Source organism: Chlorocebus sabaeus, chromosome 24 (assembly GCF_047675955.1).
Source record: "Chlorocebus sabaeus isolate Y175 chromosome 24, mChlSab1.0.hap1, whole genome shotgun sequence".
Lineage (NCBI taxonomy): Eukaryota > Metazoa > Chordata > Mammalia > Primates > Cercopithecidae > Chlorocebus > Chlorocebus sabaeus.
The window spans coordinates 23,433,863-23,452,666 of record NC_132927.1 but is presented as its reverse complement, the minus strand read 5'-3'; the positions used below and the strand labels follow the sequence as shown (position 1 = coordinate 23,452,666).

The 18,804-nt window shown below is 33.9% G+C and overlaps 1 protein-coding gene across 1 annotated transcript in view; it reads left to right on the top strand.

Moving 5' to 3' along the window:
- Positions 1-18,804, top strand: part of MDGA2 (MAM domain containing glycosylphosphatidylinositol anchor 2) — an 852,475-nt gene that overhangs the window by 715,548 nt on the left and 118,123 nt on the right. The gene's annotated exons all lie outside the window — the stretch shown is intronic.

Below are 18,804 nucleotides of genomic sequence, written 5' to 3'. Positions count from 1 at the left end.
AAAAAATGCTCATCATCACTAGCCATCAGAGAAATGCAAATCAAAACCACAATGAGATACCGTCTCACACCAGTTAGAATGGTGATCATTAAAAAGTCAGGAAACAACAGGTACTGGAGAGGATGTGGAGAAATAGGAACACTTTTACACTATTGCTGGGACTGTAAACTAGTTCAACTATTGTGGAAGACAGTGTGGTGGTTCCTCAAGGATCTAAAACTAGAAATACCATTTGACCCAGCCATCCCATTACTGGGTATATACTCAAAGGGTTATAAATCATGCTGCTATGAAGACATGTGCACATATATGTTTATTGTGGCACTATTCACAATAGCAAAGACTTGGAACCAACCCAAATGTCCATCAATGACAGATTGCATTAAGAAAATGTGGCACATATACACCATGGAATACTATGCAGCCATAAAAACGGATGAGTTCATGTCCTTTGTAGGGACATGGATACAGCTGGAAACCATCATTCTCAGCAAACTGTCGCAAGAACAGAAAACCAAACACTGCATGTTCTCACTCATAGGTGGGAATTGAACAATGAGAACATCTGGACACAGGAAGGGGAACATCACACACCACGGTCTGTTGTGGGGTGGGGGGAGGGGGGAGGGATAGCATTAGGAGATATACCTAATGTAAATGATGAGTTAATGGGTGCAACACACCAGCATGGCACATGTATACATATGTAACAAACCTGCACGTTGTGTACATGTACCCTAGAACTTAAAGTATAATAAAAAAGAAAAAAAAGAAAAAGAAATTTCTAGAGTTAATTTTTACTCTTGGAGCTTGATGATACATATGTCATATAGTCATGTATACTCTAATGTGCTATATCTATTTTATAAAACAAAACTGTAAATAATAAATTGAGAATTTTGTCTCCATGTCATTAGTAACATAATTTGGATAGACAATCTTTTTTGACTTCTGTCTTAATTTCCCTGAGAATGATGAAGTTTGAATAATATAAAATGGTATGTTTACATTCCAAGGCACAAACTTGTTAAAATTACAATTAATTTGCAATTATCTACTCATTAGTTTCAATAATGGTGCATATAATTTGAGAGCAGATGAGTAAGAAAAGCACAGTTCCTTTCTACCTGTGAAATTATATTCCTGAAAACTCAATTCTAGAAGAATTGCTTTTAGAAAAATATGAGAAAAAAGTATGTTAAATAGCTGAAGAAATGTGTGAACGAATGAAAAATCTTGACAGTCATTAAATAAAACAATGAAGACAGCATACTCAATTCAATATCAAATTAATAACATTATATGCACCAATAATGGATATGATAGCTTTGTTTTGGGATCAACCTTTTTATATTTTCAAAGAATTATTCATAGATTGGTTTTTATGCATGCTAGATAATGTAAAATAAAAGCAAATTACTGCCTGAATGTCTAACCAATTGTTAGAGAAAACAACTCTAACAAAGCTGTTTTCTTACTTCCTGATTCACAACTATGAAGTCACATCAAATAGTATCATTTGTTTTAGAGGTAAAGAATGATGTCACTGTCCTTTTTCAGTTCAATTTTTAAAAATTTACAGTAATCTTCTGTAACAGTGGTTTATTGATCAATAAATAATTTCTGTAACAATTGATTATTGATCAATTTCTGTAACAGTGGTTTATTGATGTTCTGTTTTGTTCTTTTTTGTTTTGTTTTAAGCCACTGTGTTTTTGTTTTTTGTTTGTTTTAAGCCACTGAGTTCATTTTTGTGACTGTGGTAAAATACACATAATTTGCCATCTCAAATATTTTTAAGCATATAGTTTAGTGGTATTAATACATTCATAATGATGTGTATCCAACACTATCATCCATCCTCATAACACTTTTCATCTTGTAAAACTGAAACTCTCAATATATTAAACAATAACTCCCCATTTTCTCGGAAAATTATTTTGTTGAAACCTATTCACCAATGTTGTGAGGTATTAGAAGGTTGATCCTTTTGGGAGGTGGTTAGGTCATGAAGGCAGAGCTCTGAAGAATGGTATTAGTGCCTGTATAAAAGAGGTTCACGATTGTTGTCTTGTTCCTTCCATGTGTCAGGACATAGCAAGAATCTTTATGTCTGAACCAGGAAACTGGCCCCCCTCAGACACTGAATCTGTGGGTTTCCTGATCTTGAACTTCCCTGCTTTTAGAACTGTGAGAAATAAATGTTCATAAGCCATTCAATTTATGGTATTTTTTTTTATAGTAACTCAAATGGACTAAGAAATCTCCGCCAGCCTCTGGCAACCACTATTTTATTTTGTTTTTAAAAGTTTAACTTATCTAAGTACTCTATATGAGTGAAATCATAAAGTACTTCTCTTTTTGTGCCTAGTTTATGTCACCTAGCATAATGTCCTCAAAGTTCATCCATGTTGTAGCATATGTCAGAATTTCATTCCCCTTAAAAGCTGATTGATATTCTATTGTACATGTAGACCTCATTTTGTTTATCCATTCATCTGTTGATGAAAACTTGCTTTGATCCTATATTTTAGGTGTTGTGAATAATGCTGATATGAACCTGGATGTACAAATATATCTTTGAGACTCTGCTTGCAATTAAGTGTCCACTTAGAAGTAGAATCCCTGGATCATGTAGTAATCCCTTTTTATAAATTGTGAGAAACAACTATACTGTTTTCACAGTGGCTGTACCATTTTGCATTCCCTCCAACAGTGCTTAAGGGTTCTAATTTCTCTACATTCTCACCAACATTTGTTATTTTCATTTTTTTAAGTAGAAGCTCTTGTAATAGCTCTTCTAATGTTAAATGGCATCTCATTGTAGTTTTAATTAGCATTTTTCTAATGACTACTGATGTTCAGCATCTTTATGTGCTTACTGGCCATTTGAATATCATTGGAGAAATATCTGTTCAAGTTATTTGCCCATTTTTGAATTGAGCTATTGCTTTTTTGTTGAATTTTAGGAGTTTTTATCCATTCTGTATACTAATTGCTTGCCATAAATGAGAGTTACAAATATTTTCTTTCATTCTGTGGGTTACATTTTTACTCTGTTGCTATTTTAATGCACAACTTGAAAAAAAAATTATGAATTCCATTTGTTTTCTGTTGTCATCCGTGCCTTTAGTGTCATACCCAAAAAATTACCAACAAATTCAATGTCATGAAGTTTTGTCCCATGTTTTCTTCTAAGAGTTTTATATTTTTAAATCTTACATTCAGGCCTTTGACTCATTTTAAATTAATTTCCATATATAGTGATCTAACTTAATTCTTTTGCATGTGAATATCCAGTTTTCACAACACCGTTTGTTGAGAAGACTATCTATTCCCCGTTGAATGACCTCGCCTCCTTTTTACAAAATAACTTTACCATATATGCAAGGGGTACTTCTGGGTTCTCCATTCTGTTTGATTGATCCATATGTCTATTTTTATGCCAATACCATGCTGTTTTGATTGCTGGAGCTTTGTGGTGACTTTTGAATCAAGAAGTGCGAGTTTTCCAGCTTTGTTTTCTTTTTCAAGATTTGTTGTGGCTATTCAGGGACCCTTGAGATTAATAAGAATTTTAGAATGGGTTTTTCTATTTCTGCAAAAAACAAATGGCATTGGGATTTTGATAGAGATTACGTTGAATCTGCATATGTCTTTGGGTAGTTTTGATGTATTAACAATACTAGGTCTTCCAATTAATGAACATGTGATGTATTTTCATTTATTTATGTCTTGTTTCTTTCAGAAATGGTCTGTAGTTTCCATTGGAATTAAAGTCCTTTAATTCCTTGTTTAAATTAACTCCTAAGTATTTAAATGAATTCTTACATGTTTTATTACTTTTGACACTATTATAAATAGATTTTTTTTTGTAATTTCTCTTTCAAAATGTTTATTGTTAGTGTATAGAAATGCAACTGATTAGCTGGGTGTGGTGGCTTATACCTGCCATTCCAGCATTTTGGGAGGGTGAGGTGGGAGGATCACTTAAATCCAGCAGTCCGAGGATGCAGTGAGCTATGATCATGAATAAAACTGTATCTCCAATAATAGTAGTAATAATAATAATAATAATAATAAAGAAAGAAATGAAACTGATTTAGTATGTTGACTTTGTTGCTTGCTTACTTTTTTCATTTATTTGTTATAACAACTATTTAACATGGAATCTTTAGGATTTTCTACATAGTTTTCTATCATCTGCAAACAGAGGTAATTTTAGTTTTTTCTTTACAATTTGGATACCGTTAGTTTGGAGTTTGTTTCATTTTACCTGAAACATCTTTAGCTGAAACAATCTTTTGCCTTTTAGAAAAAGCTGCCCACATTTCACTGATAGCTATATTTTTGAATGCATATATTCTAAATCTCCATTCATTTTTTAATTTCAAAGCAGGCTGAGTCCTGTCATGACAGTTTTGCCTTCCGTACAGAGCTTCCTGCATTGTCTGTTAAACATTGACCAATTATTTCATTAAGACATGGAGTCCAGGTCAGTGTTTCTCAAAGGGGCTTTTTGTACAAGCTGCACAATAGGATTACGTTGTTTGTATTAAAATGTAAGTTGATGCACTAACTTCCTTTATTGAACAAGTCTTCCTCAAAAAAATTACTAGCTGAATTTAACTGCACTGTGATATTGGTTTTTTGTTTGTTTGTTTGTTTGTAAACATAAGTTTTCAAATCCTTTGAGTAAATACTAAGGTCTATGATTGCTGGATCACATGGTAAGAATATGTATACTTTTGTAAGAAACTGCCAAAATATTTTCCAAAGTGGCTGTGCCATGTTGCATTTCTACCAGCAATGAATGAAAATTCACATGGCTCTACATCCTTACCAGCATTTGGTGATGTCATTCTTCTGGATTTGGGGCATTCTAATAACCATATCAGAGTATTTTATTGTTTTAATTTGCATTTCCTTGATGACATGATGCACAGCATCTCCTCATAATTTCCATCTGTCTGTCTTCTTTGGTGAGATGTCTGTTAAGGTCTTTGGCCCATTTTTAAAATAAGGTCATTTATTTTCTTATTATTGAGTTTTTAGAGTTTCTGTATGTTTTCAATAACAATCATTTATTAGATATGTCTTGGCAAATATTTTCTCCCAGTCTGTAGTTTTTCTTTTCATGTTCTTGACCATGTGTTTGCAGAACAACGAAATAATAATTTCAATTAGAGTTCAGCTTAAAAGCTACTTCTTTCAGTAATTATTCCGTTGCTGTTGTATCTAAAAAGCTATCACCAAGCCCAAGGTCATCTAGCTTTTTTTCTATGTTATTTTGTAGGAGTTGTGTAGCTTTGGACTTTGATGTCATGTGATTTGGATTTGGATCTAAACCTGTTATCTGGAATGCATGGGTTGCTTGAAAATGTAACTTCTCATATTTAATTTCCTCATCTATAAAATGTAGCTAGTGATAATAGTTTACAAATTTGTTATAAATATTAAATGAAGTACTAAGTATGTGAAATGTGCTAGCATAATCATACTGAGTTAGTCTAAAAACTGTTGGCCATCTCAATCCTTTTTTCTTCTATATACATTCAGACAGATCCTACAAACGTCTCAATATCTTTTCTCAAGTAGATGATTTTCATATAGTTCTCTACTGAATAAATTGGATTTATTTTAAAACTTAATTGGCAGTTCTTTTGTTCTTTCTGACACCAAATACCTGGTGTGTTTTCCACATCAATTCTCCAATTCTCCGGCACTAACTGGGTATTCAACAATTTAGTTCAATTCTCACAGTAAATATCGTGAGATAGCATACATCCTATAAGTTAAAGAACTCAGCCCCACTAGATTGGCCCCATTTCAAATGCCAGTCACAAACCCCAGTTTGCCACCCATATTTCTAACCTACCAGCTATAGATTCTGAGGTTCCTATGACAACCCCTGCCACCTCAGGTTTGATAGTTGACTCGATGAACTCATGGAACACAAGAAAACATCTTAATTACATTTATAGGTTTATTATACAGTAGGTTTTACTTTCCATTGTTACAACAACTCAAAGTCAACAGTGGTCCAAAAAATACTACAGAATTTAAAAAATTCTATTGATAACAATGTATTTTACATATTTATGAGGTACATGTGAGGATGTGTTACATGTATAGAAGGTGTAATGATCAAGTCAGGGTATCTGGACTATCCATTACCCTGAGTATTTATCATTTGTATGTGTAGGTAACACATGGCTCTTTTAGCTTTTTTTTTTTTTTTTTTTAGCTGTTTACCTCTTTATTTACCTCTCCTTTAACTATTTTTATTATATAATACATTGTTGCTACCTATGGTCTCCCTAATCCGCTATCGAGTTTTGGGGTTTATGTCTTCTATCTAACTGTATATTTGTACCCAGTAATCAACATATCTTTATCCCCTCCTCCCACCCATATACCTTCCAAGCCTCTGGTATCTATCTATACTCTATCTCCATAAGATCTAATTTTGTATCTCTCACATGTGAAAGAGAATATGTGGTATTTGTCTTTCAGTGACTGTCTTACCTCACTTACGATAATGTCCTCCAGTTTCATCCATGTTACTGCATGACATGATTTCATTTATTTTAATTGCTGAATAGTACTCCATTGTGTACATATGCTACTTTATCCATTCATCCATTGGTGGACATAGGTTGATTCTATATCTTTGCTATTGTGAATCATGCTGTGATAAATGTGCGAATTCAGGTACATATCCCTTTGATATATACATTTCTTTTCCTTTGGATAAATATCCAGTGGGATTAGTGGATTGTGATAGTTCTATTTTTAGTTTTTTTGAGTAATTGCCATAATGATTTCTATAGTGGGTGTACTCATTTACATGCCCACTAGTAGTGTATGAATTGTCTTTTCTCTGCATCCTCGCCAGTATCTGTTTTTTTGTTTTTGTTTTTGTTTTTTGTTTTTTGTTTTTTGTTTTTTTTGGTCTTTTTAATAGCCATTCTAACTGGGGTAAAGTGATTGGTAAGGTAATTGTGGTTTTGATTTGCTTTCCATAATGATTAGTGATGTTGAGCAGTTTTTCAGATACCTGTTGGCCATTTTTATGTCTTCTTTTGAGAAATATCTATTTATGGCTTTAGGCCACTTTTAATGAGAGTTTTAAAAAATTATTGAGTTATTGGGTTCTTTGTATATTCTAGACATTATCATTTGTCAGATAAATAGTTTGAAAATATTTTCTCCCATTCAGCAGGTTGTCAGTTCATTCTGTTTTTTCTCTTGCTGTGCAGATGCTTTTAAATTTAATATAGTCCCATTTGTCTATTTTTGTTATAGTTGTCAGTGATTGCAATGTCTTAGCCATGAAATCTTTGCCTAGACTGATGTCTTAAAGTGTTTCCCCTATGTTGTTTTCTAGTTGGCTTTATAATTTTAAATTTTACATTTAAGTCTTTAATCCATCTTGGGTTTGTACATGGGTAAAGATAGACATCCAGTTTTCTTCTTCTGCATGTGGATATTCAGTTTTCCAGCACCATTTATTGAAAATAGTATCTTTTCCCCAGTGTATGTTCTTGGCACCTATACAGAATGTCAGTTGGCTGAAAATATGTGGATTTATTTCTGGACTCATTATTCCATTCCATTGGTCTATGCCTGTTTTTATATGAATACTATACTGTTATTGTTACCATGGCCTTGTACTATATTATATTTTGAAGTTGGGTAATATGATGCCTCTAACTTTCCTCTTTTTGCTTAGGATTGCTTTGGCTATTCTGACTCTTTTTTGGTTTCATACAAATTCTATGATTATTTTCTTTTTCTAATTCTGTGAAAAATTATATTGACATTTTTATAGGGATTGCTTTCAATCTATAGATTGCTTTGTCCAGTAGAATCATTTTAATGACATCAATTCTTCTTACTTATGAACATGGAATGTCTTTCCAGTTTTTTGTGTACTCTTTAATTTATTTCATCAGTTCTCTAGTTGCCCTTGCAGAGATCTTTTACCTTCTTTGTTAAATTTATTCCTATTTATTTTTTTGTGGCTATTGTAAGTGGGATGGTTTTCTTCATTTTTTTCTCAGCTAGTTCATTATTGGTATATACAAACACTACTGATTTTTATGTGCTGATTTTGTATCCTGCAACATTCCTCAATTTATTTATCAAATCTAGGATATTTATTTATTTATTTATTTATTTTTTATTTTTATTTTTTTGAGACAGAGTCTTGCCCTGTTGACTAGGCTGCAGTGCAGTAGCACGATCTCAGCTCACTACAACCTCTGCCTCCCAGGTTCAAGCAATTCTCCTGCCTCAGCTTCCCAAGTAGCTGGGACTACAGGCATACACCACTACACCCAGCTAATTTTTTTTTTTTTTTTTTTTTGTATTTTTAGTAGAGATGGGGTTTCACCATGTTGGCCAAGCTGGTGTTGATCCGCCCACCTTGGCTTCCCAAAGTGCTGGGATTACAGGTGTGAACCACTGCGCCCAGCCCAAATCTAGGAATTTTTAAATGAAGTCTTTATATTTCTCTAGACCTAAGATCATGTCATCAGCAAAGGGGTCACTTTGACTTCATCTTTTTCAATATAGATGCCTTTTATTTCTTTTTCTTGGCTAATTGCTCTGATTAGGACGTCCAGTACTATGTTGATGTGCTGCTGGATTTTATTTGGTAATATTTTGTTGGGAATTTTTACATCTACCTTCAGAGATTTTGGCCTGCTGTGCTGTGAGCCTGTCTCTGGAGAAGGTGGAACCACTGTCTGTGGGAGCAGCTCAGGCAGGCACCTGTGGGGCAGGTGATCTCCCCTTGTCTTGGTCCCATAATAGCCTGCAGCAGCAGCATCAGGGCGATTTGTCCTCAGGGTGTGTGAAAGTGCCCAGCCTCCCGCCTTCTACCTTGGCCAGCTGTGCCAGAGGTAGTGTTAGCCCCAGGGCAGTTCGCAGGTCTTTGAGGACTGAGCTCTCAGAATGGCACCATGTTGCACCTGCTCAGGTCTCAGAAACATGTGGGACCCAGAATGAGTTCCTTCTCAGGAGCAATTCCTCTACATAATATCTAGGCAGCTTTCTGTGTTAGCCTTGAGGCCCCCAGAGAGTCAAGGGGTTTTCTCATGCTTAGGATTATTGGAGTTATTGGTGGAGTTGTGAAGTCCTGGGGGTCAGTCACTCACTCCCTGAATCTGCAGCTTCTTTCCTTTTTATAGTATTTTGAGAGAGAAGAGGAGGGATTATATTTACATTTTTTTATTACTGTATATTATAATTGTTCTATTTTATTATTAGTTATTGTTGTCCATCTCTTACTGTGCCTAATTAATAAATGAAAATTTATCATAGGTATGTATGTATAAGGAAAAAAAACAGTAAATATAGTGTTCAATACTATCTGCAGTTCTGTCATCTGCTGGGGGTCTTGGAATGTATCCTGCATGGATAAGGGGGGACAACTGTAGTGAATACAACTCAGGGACAGCCAAATAGAAAAGATGCAGTAGGTAAGGACTGATGAAGGTGAAGTATAGATCTTCCATGCTCTCTTCAGGGACACCACCCCGCCAACACTTCTATATGTCCATGGAGACAGAGGTTGTCATACATTAATTGTAGCAATTTAACTCTTTTTAATGGGCAATGGAAGAATTTAATTCACTGACCTAATACTCTAACTCCTAGATTTTCTTTTATATTGCTTTTGTAAATAATTAAGAGCACAATTTTCCTTAAATGACTTTAATCCCAACAAAGAACCAGACAACAAGTATTTGGTTGGGCATGCTTTTGACTTGGGAAGATGTGGCTCGAGAGGAAATCACTCTAATGAGTACATATTTCTCAGTGCTCCTCTAATGGTTAAATAATTAAGACTGTACTTACATGAAGTCCTCCAAATAGACAGGACTGTTTCAACTCCTCTTTCAACTGTAAGTGATTGAAGACAGCCCTATGCATATTTAACATCCATTGTCTCACACTCCCTTAAATATTTAAAAACAGGTTATATTAATATTTTTAATATTAATTTGAAGGTTTTATTATTTATTTCAACATCTTTTATTGTTTTTAAAATTAAAATTATTGCTTTGCCTACACTTCTGGTACTCATTGAAACTGGCAATTGTTTTTCAAGAAATAAAGGCAAAATTTTATTCATATTGTGAAAAAAATGCATGAACTACTCTCTCATGCCCTTATTAAGAAATACACACAAATAAACATTTTCCTATAATCTGATATTTTCATGCATTATTCTTCCCAAATAAGGTAGATATCTCTATATGGATTTCAACATTAGAACTGAGTATTTGGAAACCTTGCCGGACATCTTGAGCCAGTAGATACAAAATGAAAACGCTAAAATCATTAATTTTGGGCACGTGCTACTTAATGACTTTATTACAACTAAAATCCTTAGTTACTTTGAAAGGTCACACTTTTACCTTCAGACATTTCATATTCTACAAACACTTGTATATATTATAATATATGGGTACTACCAAAATTAATTTACATGAAGTACATTGCCATATAAACTGCAATTTGAATTTGATTTAAAATTCTGTAATATTTTTCTTTAAATTAGTAGTTTTATTGTAATACTTTGATGCTTTCCACAAAGCATGACTTTTCTTTTATTGCCTTTGCAAGTTTGTGAATTCTAAATGATGGTGTGAGTAGGTCAACCTCTGTTTTAATTGACAACTTTATATAACCAGTAAGGCAAGATTTTCAAAGTCCTCTTTTAGGCAGAGAACTAATTCATGAACCACTGGTAGTATTTGCAATTGGAAATAATGTGACATAGGCTGTTTTTAGGAGCATACATTCTGGAATCAGATTGCCTTGTTTGATTCCTTAGTCTGCTACTTTTTAGCTGGGTGACTTTGCTTAAGTTTTCTGTTCCTCTTTTCTTTTTCTTCTATAAATGGGTTATTGTTATAAAAAGATAATCTGTGTGAAGATGTTTTTTTCTTTTTTGGGGGGGGCGGGAGACGGAGTCTTGCTCTGTCGCCCAGGCTGGAGTGCAGTGGCGCGATCTCTGCTCACTGTAAGCTCCACCTCCCGGGTTCGTGCCATTCTCCTGCCTCAGCCTCCTGAGTAGTGGGGACTACAGGCGCCCGCCACCACGCCTGGCTGATTTTTTTGTATTTTTAGTAGAGAGGGGGTTTCACTGTGTTAGCCAGGATGGTGTGGATCTCCTGACCTCGTGATCTGCCCACCTCGGCCTCCCAAAGCGCTGGGATTACTGTCGTGAGCCACCGCACCGGCCGTGAATATCTTAATACAGTATCTAGCATTTAGTAAATATTCAGTATCAAGAAATATAATCTTTATTTTTATTTTTATAATCATCATCCTTTAGTATACATGTAGTGTGGTAGTTTCATAAATAGAGTTTTTAATCAGATATTTCAGTATAAGTGAAAAAACTTGTATAATATAATAGTATGTTATAAGAATCATATATTTTAATCGAACAAAACACAGGCACCTACTTTTCTTAAGAAATCCTACTTTTAAGCATTTCAGAATATGCTAAGTAGATTTTTCTTATAATGTTCCTATATATTTCATTTCCTTCATGTTAAATATTTCATAATAACATACTGAATAAATTTTATGCCATAAAAAAACTGATTCTATCAGAAGAGTGAGCTCTAACTTTCTTTTTTTTTAACACCTGAAGCTTTCCTTCATCATGTTCAAATTTTTCACACTGTACATTTAATCATAACTGCAAAGGCCTATCCTTCTCACTGGATATTCCAAAGAATGAAATGTCAAACTATTAATAGCTAGTATGCTTAAAATGAACCTTCTATCAGGAGAAAATTTCCATTGGCAGACTTGAGTGCACTATAATGAGTGTGCTTGGTTTCATATTATTTAGCTTTTTTGAGGTGAAGAAACTACCCTGGAATCAAAGTAGTATGGGCAGTCTTTTAGTATGGGCAGTCTTTTAAATAAAAGACCTTTTAAGTAGCCTTTAATTTAGGGATGCTTTCCAACTCAGACTCTATTAAACTGTATGAAAATAGACTATGTTTGAAGAATTTTAAACCAACATTATCATTCTTCCTTACTGGCCATTGAAAATTGAATGGGCTCAATCTTTCAGGTGTGGACAAATGACATATAGAGAGAGAGTCTAGAAAAACCCCTATCGTTGGTAATAATTCATTAAATCAGATACTTTCAAAGAATTCTCACAAAAAAATCATCTATAAAAAAGTAAATATGTATTTGGGGATATTTTCCCATTAAGTATAATTAATTACACTGATAACTACTTCCACTTAAAAGGAAATTTTTCCTTTTATAAGAAGAAACAAAATAGCTGCAAACACATTTAGCTTTGTTAGGGAAATACAAATATAACTGGAGAGCAAAGACTGTATTCACTTAATTTATTAGCATTTGATTCTAGTATCATTAATCTTCACTCCACTTCAGTATTACATTCCAATGATCATATCTTTGATTTTGTAATCATTCCAAACTTCTCTACCTGTGAACTATTAAATTGCAACAATATCCTGTTCATTGCTGCAACATTCTGGCTCTCAGACACCTTTGTTCTCAATATATTTGCTGTTCAAGTTTTTGAGTTGTTCTAGCAAATCAATCTGTCTGCTGTCTTCCCCCATGAGTTTCCTTCTGAATTATTTCCTTCCTGAACCAACTCAGACTGTCCCTTAAACTGTGCCTTAATGTTTTGCCTCCTTGTCCTTTTGACTCCACTCATAGTGTCAGACTCGACTTTTGAAGGAGAGAAGGCATCTGTTTCAGTTATTTCTTGCTGTATAACAAACTACTCCAATACTTCAGAGCTTAAAAGAACCACATTTTATTATATCTAATCATAGTAATTCTAACCAGTGGATAGCTGATTTGGTCTCTAATGTCCAAGATGATTTCATATGTCTGGAACCTTGGTGGGGACAACTGGAAGTCTAAGCTAAACTGTGCCCTCTGCTTCTCCATATTGTCTCTGGGCCTCTTCATATGGTTTCTGCAGAGGAGAAGTTGAAGTTTTACATGGGGTTCAGAGCTTCCAGAGTGGGTACTTCAAAAGATAGGAAGTGGAACTGCCAGACACTTGTGTCCTGGTCCCAGCAATTGGCACAGCATCACTTCTGCTCTGTGTTCTAATAGTGAAAATAATCACAGAGCCCATCCAGACTTAATGAAATGAACGTAAACTCCAGGTCTTGATGGGAGGAATTTTGAAGAAAATGTATACATCTTTATTCTTTTAACACCACTCATGTATTCGTTTATTCAATGAATAATGATATATCACCAACTATAATGACAGATACTGTGATGGACACATGGGATGCAACAATGATTGGATAATTTTAGGTCCCTTTGTAATGGAGCTTACATAAACAAGATATGAACAAATAATGAATATATGCAGAAAATACATGCAATAATAAATAAAAATTAACCATGGGAGAAGTTACTTTACCAACTTATCATCAAAGATGGGCTTTCTGAAGGGGTAAAATCTGAATAATGAGAATGAGCGAGCTATTGAAAAACCAAAGGAAAGAACATCTCAGACAGAAAGAACAAATTAGAGGTCTAAAGTCTACAAAAGTCTTGTCATGTAGAAACAAGAAGAAAACTTATGTGTTTGGGACATAGTCATCAAGACAAGAATGGTTGAGAACATGGGCAGAGCCAGAACTTGCAGGACCTTGAAGTCCTGAATAGCAAGCAGGGGTGAGTCCATAAAGTTTTTTGAACAGGAAAGTAACATGAGCTGATTTTTCTGTTAAACGCACATTTGAAAAATCTCAGAAGAATGAGAGAACAAAAGGAGTACGTTGACCTATTACAAGTCCACTGCAGGGAATTTGTAGTAGTCCATGTGAGAAATAATGGCAGTGGTAGTGGATATAGTGACAAATTTATAAGCTCCTAAAATATTTTAAGGTAGAATCAACATAAATAATTATCTTTTAAAATCATGGACAGTGTTCTTGAACAGTTACCACTCATTATTTTCACAGTTTAACCATCAATTCACATACCCCAAACTCAAATTATGTATAATACACAGAAAAACTGCTTTTACTATATTCCTTAATGGTACTAAACTTGTCAAAGAAAAAACATATATTTTATATATCATCAGTCTTAACTTGGTTTTTGATAGCATTTGGTACTTTTGACCACTCATATTCTTTAAAATATGCAGCTCCTTTAATTTTTGTAACACAACACTCTGGATCCCCACATCTCATTGATTGTTTATGATTATTCTCCTTTAAAAGCTTTTATTTTTCTCTAACCCCATAAGTGATTATATTGAAGAATAAAGTCCATATTTGGCATTTTACTTATTTTTGTCTGTATTCACTCTGAGCTATCTTAATAACGGTTACCTTCGGTCAGTCCTTTCTTCTGAGTTTTAGATTCATATTTTCCCTTGACAATGAGATACATGCTTGTAGGCATGTAATAGACAAAATATTATGTAAAACCTCTCCAATGCAAACAACTAAAAATTCTGGACAATATTGTAAAATTAAGTTTAAAAACATTTAAAATGTTTATTTGAAAAATTACTTTGTCGAATTTAATGAAAGAAGTAAAATGAAGTTACATTTGCCTTGAGGATATTTGTTGAACATGGACAAATCTAAGCTTCAATTCTGATGGCATCTTTGGGCAAAGGGTGCAGAACTTCAAACCCAGAGTATTCACTAGGGGAGGGATTTGTTGGTAGAATTTTCTGCCAAGAAGTTGGAACTCAAAGGATTATATCTGTAGGGTAGGATTAAAGCAGAAGTAAACCCAATCTACACATTCCCACTCCTAAGGGAGTGCAAGAAATGTGTGACTTTGAAATGAACAGGATGGGATGATGTGGTAATCCATTCTTGAAATTATAGTTGATAGTTGACCTTTATATGGATTTTTAACTCAAATTCAAGTCACTTGATAATTCAAATTAGCCTGAAGTCATGCACTTAAATGTGATCCTAGACAGTGATGTCTATAGTTGCCTGAGGACACAAATTTTCTCTGGAGAAAGAAACCATCATTTTAGTCATTGAAATAGCCTATAAATATTTTTAAAGGGCAATGAATAGCATAGAATCAAATTTATCTAAAGTAATCAAGAACACACAGGACGACAGTACTTTGAAAGAAAACCAACAGAAAAACTTCCTCAAAACTTCAGTTGAAATTATCAGGCAGTGGCCCAGTGCGGTGTCTCACGCCTGTAATCCCAGCACTTTGGGAGGCTAAGGTGAGTGGATCACAAGGTCAGGAGGTCGAGACCATCCTGGCTAACACGATGAAACCCCATCTCTACTAAAAATAAAAAAATTAGCCGGGCGTGGTGGCGGGTGCCTGTAGTACCAGCTACTTGGGAGGCTGAGGCAGGAGAATGGCGTGAACCTAGGAGGCGGAGCTTGCAGTGAGCCGAGATCATGCCACTGCACTCCAGCCTGGGTGACAGCATGAGACTGCGTCTCAAAAAAAAAAAAAAAAAAAAAAAAAAAAAAAAAAATTATCAGGCAGTATAAAACAATTACTTTGTTTACAGAAGGGTAAGATAAACTTAACTACTTTTTCATGTAGTGGAAACATACAAAAATGTGGTATGGCAGGTGTACAAAATAACTACACAGAAAAGGAATAAATGAAGTATACATTATTGGAATTAAAAACACAATATATATTTTGCAGATTAAGTAGGATTGGAGAAAGAATTAATGAACTGAATTAGCTCAGACGAATTTATTCATAATGCAGTTCAGAAAAATCAAGAAGTGGAAAATTTGAAAAGGGGTTAAAAGACATCAAAAACAGAATGAACAGGATCATCTAATGAGGATATAAAGAAGGAAATAGAGGTGTTATTTAAACAACTAATGATGAGAATTTTCCAAAATTACTTCAGATGAAAGACAGCAAACTTAACAGATTTAAGAAGCCCAACAAATTTCAAACCCATAAGTGAAAAAGAAACCCATCCCTAGGAACTGTATATTGAAACTGCAGAACAGCAATGACACAGATATTTTGAAAGTGGCTGGCGGAAAAAAAGACATTCATGTCAAAGTGTAAGACTTTGAGTTGACCTCTTTACACCAACAAGGGCCATCTGAAGACAGTGGAATTATATAATGGTGCCCTGAAAGAACAAAGCCTGACAACCTACAAAGAAAACACCTTTTAATGTTTAATGTGTGTGTGTGTATATATGTATGCATACACATATATGTATATATAAAACATTAAATATATATACACATACATGTATGTATATATAAAACATATTTATATTTATATATAAAATACTAAAATATATATGTATTTTAACTTATATGTACATATATGTATGTTATACATAATATGTATAATTCAATATATGTATATGTACACACAAATTCTACATATGTGTATATGTGCATATACATACATATGAAAAATGAAAATTATATTTCATGTACACATATATGTATATATACATATATGTATGTATATGTGTGTATGTATATAACATACATGTATACACACACATACGTAAATACATACATACATACACTTTGGAACCTTTATTTACTTCTCCACATCACTAATCATGGATTATTGCATGCTTATGAGTGGCTAAGTCTTGGATTTCCTCAGGAAAACGTAACACTATTGCGTGTGTATAGTTTCCTATAGAGAACTTCAGTCTTTGGGCATAGCGTTAAGAGCTCTTGGTTTCCCAGCCCCACAAACTAAAATATATTTTTTAGAAAATCATTATCAAAGAGTTCACTAAAGATATGATAGATCTAAATGATAACTTCAGAAACAAGGAAAGTGGTCACAGATGGAAAGTCTACAATGAAAAAAGGAATGAAGGGCAAGTACGCTAGCAAATATCTGGACGTTTTTAAAAATACTATAGGTATACAATATTATACTATAATGTACAATAGAATTTTTTTTTTTTGAGACAGAGTCTAGCTCTGTTTCCCAGGCTGGAGTGCAGTGGCGCAATCTCGGCTCACCACAACCTCTGCTTCCTGGGTTCAAGCGATTCCACTGCCTCAGCCTCCTGAGTAGCTGGGGCTACAGTCACATGCCACATGCCCGGCTAATTTTTGTATTTTTAGTAGAGACGGGGTTTCACTATGTTGGCCAGGCTGGTCTCAAAGTCCTGACCTCATGATCCGCCCTCCTCAGCCTCCAAAGTGCTGGGATTACAGGCGTGAGCTACCACGCCCGACTATGTACAATAGACTTTTTATTTAAAAAAAGAGAATTGAAATTCATGACTCAGTAACATATGTTAGAATGAGAATAAAAGGAATAAATTATCCTTAGATTATTGTTTTCTTCAGTAGTATAATAAGGGTATTGATTGATGTTTTTGGATAACTTAAGTATGCATGTTGCAAACTTTGAGATAATCAGAATAATAGAAACAGTAAATAAATCTTCAAGTAGTAGCAGCAAAAAGATCAGAATGATAATGTAATCCATCCGTCTAAAAGAAGGCAATAAAAAGTAGCAGAAAACAAATAGTACACAATAAGTTACAGTAAATTTAATACAAAAATGCAATAAAATAAAAGTACAAAATAAGTAGTTACAGTAAATGTCAGTGAATAAAGTGCTAATAAGTTCTCTGGGTTGAAAAACGATTGACAGACTTAAAACATATCCTAAAAAATAAAACATAAGCTCATGATGTTTAAAAGAGATGCTTGTAAAATTTAAAGATACTGAAAGTATAAGAATAGGAATACTTACAAAGATATTGAAAGTATAAGATTAAAAGGATGGAAAAATATCACATGCAAATACTAACAAAATAAATGCCAATGTAACTATAATAATGTTAGACTATATATGTGTATATATACACACACACACACACACACACACATATATAGCATTGCTGGAGACAAAAGAGACTATAGTAATAAAATATTCAATATTCAACTCATGGACAACATAAACCAGTTCTAAATTCATATCTACCTAATAGCATAGCCTCAAAACAGGTAAAGCAAAAAGGAGGCAGAACTACAAGGAGAATTTTTTAAATTAGGTATCTAAAACTTATAACTTTTTTTAGAGGAGTTTAACATACTCTTCTGAATTAATTCAACTGGAATAAGTAGGCAAAAAATAAATGAATAAACAACTATATGGACGATTTGGACAACTCCTCGATATTAGACTTGGCCCAATAGATACATATCACACTTCAAAAGTGCAGACTATTCCTTCTTAGCGGGCACACCAAGAACAGAAATCTTTTGTATATTGTGTCATACAGCAAGTGTTAACAAATTCAGAGGATTGAAAATGTGGACTATTTTATCTGACTACAGTTCAGTTAAGCAAAAAATCAAAAGCAAAGAGAAAATAAAACGTGACCCATATATTTGGAAATGAAGAAACACTGCTTCTGGATGTGTGATTGACAGATGCATAAAATTGACACATTAAATATACATCAATCTACCTCTCCTTTTCCTCGCTGTCTTCATGACTGGCACTATTATCCACTTCATTGCCTAAGGCATCATTTTTGGTCCCACTGACCTCACCTTGGTTCAGGCTTTCACCAGTGATTTAATTTTTTTGCAACTCGTCTCTTCCCTCTGTGGTTTCTGCTTTTCCTGTGTACCACAATATTTTTCCTAAAAAAAAAAAAAAATTAATTTGATCATATAAATCCTTTATTTAAAAATTTTAGAAGATCTCCTCAATACCAAGAAAATGCATTCCTTGAATAGAGTCTCTTTCTTTCCATCTTTATTTCCCCCCAAGCGCTTATGGTCT